The 4,851-nt window shown below is 51.8% G+C and overlaps 1 protein-coding gene across 3 annotated transcripts in view; it reads left to right on the top strand.

The window, feature by feature from the left end:
* The first annotated feature begins 1,369 nt into the window (after positions 1-1,369).
* The window catches only part of KLHDC8A (kelch domain containing 8A), a 9,657-nt gene continuing 6,175 nt past the window's right edge, over positions 1,370-4,851 (top strand). The window contains exon 1 of one of the 3 annotated variants that reach the window (XM_027908242.1): positions 1,370-1,706. The gene's annotated coding sequence lies outside the window, so the exon portion shown is untranslated. Of the gene's footprint in view, positions 1,758-4,851 lie in introns of all 3 variants that reach the window. The other 2 variants (XM_027908241.1, XM_027908240.1) reach the window with 2 other exon arrangements.

Below are 4,851 nucleotides of genomic sequence, written 5' to 3'. Positions count from 1 at the left end.
CTTTCCATGGAGAAATTCCTCCTGCAAATCACACCAGCCTGCATCCTGCATCCCCCCCTTCCCTTTCCCTACCCCAGAAAACTGGGTTTTCTCCACCCAGTAGTTTGAGAAGACCTTTTGTGATTTGTTTTTTATTAAACTTGTGGCTTGTAGCAGGAGCTCAGAGCTCGCAGGAAGCTCTGTAACCACTCTGCTAAATAATAATAACTAACAGATATTAAGTGTCCAATGATGCTAGACTGCTGGTAACCCCCCTGTTAAAATCCAGTTTGATGGCATCTTCTGAAATTCCTCCAGAAGTGGATTCTCAGTGTAACGAAGATCTTCGTGTTCGATTGGCCCCGTGCTGGAGGGGTTTATTTAAACACAAATTGAATCCTCCCACTGGAAAGCTAAACAGGAGATTAAAATAGCTGCCAGGGGATGGGGATTTGCTTTATGAAGAGTCGTTTGACTCAACTTCTTGTTGATTTCCCCATTTTTCTTGTTTTATGACTGGAGGTGCTTTGGAGGAGTTGCCTCTCCCAACCAGCAGGAGCTGCTGGCAGGGATGAACCTTGTCTGGGTCACTGGGAGGCTCAACTTTAACCCCCCTCCAGTCACCCCTGGCACTGTCACTGCTCCAGGGAAGTGGCCACTGGAGAATTGAGTCCCCTCTGATGTGGAGACAAGACTTTCCCAGCTCTGGAAGTTTCAGGTTCAAGGGGTGATGGTGCTCAGAACTCTGTGCCAGTGGGCAAAGCTGCACGGGCAGAATTCCCTGGGGGTGCCAAGGACGTTCAGAGCTCCAGAAAACGCCTGCAAGGGAGTTCCTGAAGGATTCGAAACATCTGCAGGGCTGAACTACAGCTGGATCTGTGGGGAGGAGCTGGGAAGTTTGATGGAAGGTGCACTGAAAGGATCTTTTTTCTTTTTTTTTTTTCCTCTTTTGGCTTTTGCTTAGAAATGACTTTCCTGCAAATTTATTCTGCGACACTTGCAGGAGGAGAACGTGCTTTTAACAGGTTTGTGGAGGAGCAGGTCAGGGAAGTGAGAGCCTGGCACGACTGACGGGCCCAAGGGTCCTACATCCCACCAGTGCCTCTGCACCCCCCCCAGCCCCTCGTGGGACGGCTGGAGCTGCAGGGAGCAGAGATTTGGGGCCTTTGATTCCCCCCACAGTGGGCTGGCACATCCATGGGATGGGCTCTTCCCTCCCTGAGCCCTGGGGTCCATCCCCTGGCAGCCAGCCTGGGCAGAGCCCCCTGCCAGGGGCAGCTCCAGCTTTCCAGCTCTCCCTTTCCCAGGAGTTTTGTCTGCGCTGCCAGGAGGGCGGGGGGGAGGTTGTGAGGGGGGGGGGAGGAAGAGCCGCCGTTCCAGAACATCCTGTGCCATAAAAGCCATAAAAGGCTTAAGTATGGACTGGTGATGCTGGGAGCCCGCACGCACACGCGGCCGCTGCTCCGGGGAGGAGAGCAGATGGGGAAACACCCTCCTCCGTCACCGTCCTACATCTTCCAGAGGGGGAAGATCAGCGCCGCTGGATTTATGGTGATTTTCCCTTTTTCCCCCTCCCACGCAGCGTTCCCAGCCCCGGCTGCTCCCGGCGCCGCTCGCGTCCCTGGAGGCGACTGGAAAGGGATGCTCGGAGGGCACCGGGGCTTTTTGGGGTGAAGTTGCGGCGGGTTCCTGGCCATGCTCCGCCTGGACTCGGTTTCCCCGGAGCTGTGAGTACATCTGCTCTTCTCCAGCGACCCCGGCAGGAGGGAGGGAGGGAGGTCAGTGGGTTATTTGGGAGGGGATGCCTTGGAAGGGAACAGCTCCCTCCCGGTGTCAGGCTTTTAAAGAGCAACCAGAATCAAAGCTTTGAGTATGTGTTCCCCCCCCCCCCCCCAAAAAAAAAGTGGCTTAAAAAGGATGGGTTTCCCCTTACTTTTTGTGCAGAAGGGTGGGGTTTACCCTTACTTCTTATTTATTTCTTTTTTGTGTTCTCCTTCCCCCCATCCTGCCCCGCAAATCCCGTATTTTCAGCCTTTCTCCCAGCCCAGGCCCTGGCAGGGCTGGGGGTGTGCCGTGACCTCCCCCCAGCTGTGATCTGGCCCAGGCTCTTCCCGTTCCCTCCACAGGGATGCAGCCGAAATAACGGAGTGACAGGAGCTTTGGAAACACAACCAGAGAGGCTGCAGGGCTTGAAAAAGCCCTTCTGTGCTTGTGGCTCATGCAAAAGAGAAGCTGTTTGTGCAGAGGAAGCCTTGGGGGGCGAGGGGAGGGATGCAGGATGCTGCTGGGACTCGGGTGGGGGGAAGGGGGCATCCCTTCCGTCCTGCAGGTGGGTTTTGATTAAATTATGGCTCTTGAGCTGCACTGAGATGTGAGCAAATCTTACCTTGTTCTGCTGATTCTTCAGCCCACACGGGGGAAAAAAAAAAAACACACAAGGCTGGTCTGGGCTCTTTCTCTGTGCTAAAAAAAATGAAACAGCTTCTCTGCCCATCCCGTGGCTGCAAAGGCTCCTGAAATGCTGGTGCTGTGGAATATTCCCTTCCACAGCCTCCCTGCCCTGCTCCTGTCAGCAGCTGCAGGAAACTGCCCTTGGCACAAGGGTGGAAATGATCTCAGGGGACTGGGATGGGGGGAAGGGGTGAAGCTGAGGGAGGTGGGGAGGTCAGATCGGTCACAGCCTCCAAACTGCGTCTGCAGAGGATGCTCTGGACCAGGAGGAGCAAAACGAGCTGCTTGTGAGTGCTGTTGCTGCTGCTTTTTATTTGCTTGGTACAATTAATTATCTTCTATTCCTGATGCTTTTCCTCTTTGCTTTTGCCTTTTTTTTTTTTTTTTTTTTTTTTTTTTTTTTTTTTTTTTTTTTTTTTTTTTTTTTTTTTTTTTTTTTTTTTTTTTTTTTTTTTTTTTTTTTTTTTTTTTTTTTTTTTTTTTTTTTTTTTTTTGGCCAGCTGGGTGATTTGCAGAGAGAAGCAGAGAACTAGTGGATTTTTGTTGTTGTTGTTGTTTTTTCTGGGTAGCTGTTACTATGGCAAGGAAACTTGATTCAGAGAGAGGTCAGAAATACCAGGCTGAAAATTTCGTGCATGTTCTGTTTAAAGCCTCAGCTGCCAGGGTTTGAGCAAGGGAGAAGGAAAAAGCACCAGAGTCCCTGGTTTTCAGAGGCTTTCCAGCCTTTTCTGCCCAAAGGTAAGGATTTATTTGCCAAGCCTCGTGTGCTGGCCCTCTGGACTGAGGGAATTCCACACCTGGAGCAGCAAAGCTTCTGAATCCTGGGGAGAGGTGGGATCAGGAGGGAGGGGAAAGCAGCACCGAGCACCAACATCTCTGCCTGTGGATCCCTTTGACACCCACCAGAGCTTGTGATAAACCACAAATTATGGTGGGTAATAAATACCACTGACCCAAGGACTCTCCAGGATGAGCCCAGGGAAACCTGCAGGGTGAGGAATGGCTTTTCCTTGGAGGGACCATGGGGGTGTCACAGCACAGGCAGCTCAGTCCTGCACACCAAGAGCCCTTTCAGTGGGTGCTGGGGGGGCTCCCCTTGCCCAGCCAGGCTCCATATCCACTTGGAAAAGACCCTGGAGGGTTTGTAGCTGCTTGATGAGCTCTTAAAGCAGGGATGTTTGTCCTGCAGGGGCAAGGGTTGGGCACTGGAGCGGGCTCAGCCCCGTCCCCACCGTCCCCACAAAGCAATTTCATTTCCTTTTGATTTCAAAATGTCAATGCTTCCAATTAGTTTGGTATAATTAAGTGGTAGTTCCCTGTGCCTGGGAGATGGAGGTGGCTGCAGTGCACTGAGGGGGGTGGTCAGCATGTTTTGACAGCCCTGGCATTGCTTCCCAGGAGATGCAGGTGACGCTGGAGACACAGAGACAGGGGACGTGGGCACAGCGACCTTGATTTTCTTTAAATAGCATGGAAAAGGAAGAGCAGGTTATTTGTATGCCAAGGCAGCTGAATGCAGGCACAGCTTTGCGTTACAGCTGCTCAGGGCTCTGGAGATGCTGCTTGCCCTTCTGGGAACACACCTGGGCTGAATTTCCAGGTCTTGGCTCTGAATTTCCAGGTCTTGGCTCTGCTTGTTCCCACAAAAGGACCTGCCCAGCACTCCAGAGAAATCCTCAGCCTCCTCCAAGTGCTTTGAGCCACATTCCCTGTGCTGCTGAGTTGAAAAAGAATCTTCAGGCTGTTTTAGACAAGTGTTCTCAAAGCTTTGGATGGTCCTTAATGACAGCAGAGGAATTGCCTGGCAGCAGCAGGTTCTGTGCCTGTCAGACATCTGAGTGGTGCTGCTTGTGTCTCATCCCAGCACTTGGGAGTTGAAGGAATTGAGTCACAGGGCAGGAAAAGAACTTCTGGATGTCTGAATGTGAATCTCTCCTGGAAACAGGAGCTGCCTCTGCTCCTTTTGCTTGATTTACTTTGCCCACGCCGGGTTTGTCCATGGAAATGCATGAATATTCACCTGGAAAGCAAATCAGTTATTCATGAGAGCAGTGGCCCAGAGCTGCTGGAAGTGCCAAGGCACAAATCCCAGAGCTGATCCCTTTGCTGGGGTGATGCTCCTGGGGAAGGGAGAGCTGGGATCTGGGCTGGGGGAGGGTTGCCCCTTTCTCCTCAGGTTCTGGGAACGTGGGAAGCGTGGCCTGATGTGCTGCTGCTGCTTTCTGTTGTTGCTTTGTGTTCCTTTGAGCTGCTGGGATGTGCCCCTGCTGGGTCCTGCTGCTGGAGGGTGACAGCCCAGGGAGGATTTATCACTTTATTAACCACATTCTTTATGCCATAAATAATATTTAGCAGACTGCTGAAATTCATCTGGGAGAATAAGTTAAAACAACCAGCCCTGCTTGCACTGATTGGTTTTCC

The sequence above is a fragment of the Empidonax traillii genome, unplaced genomic scaffold (genome assembly GCF_003031625.1).
Source record: "Empidonax traillii isolate 1590-97213 ecotype Southwest subspecies unplaced genomic scaffold, ASM303162v1 scaffold1662:size100254, whole genome shotgun sequence".
Taxonomy (NCBI): Eukaryota; Metazoa; Chordata; class Aves; order Passeriformes; family Tyrannidae; genus Empidonax; species Empidonax traillii.
This window is presented reverse-complemented; position numbering and strand designations above follow the sequence as displayed.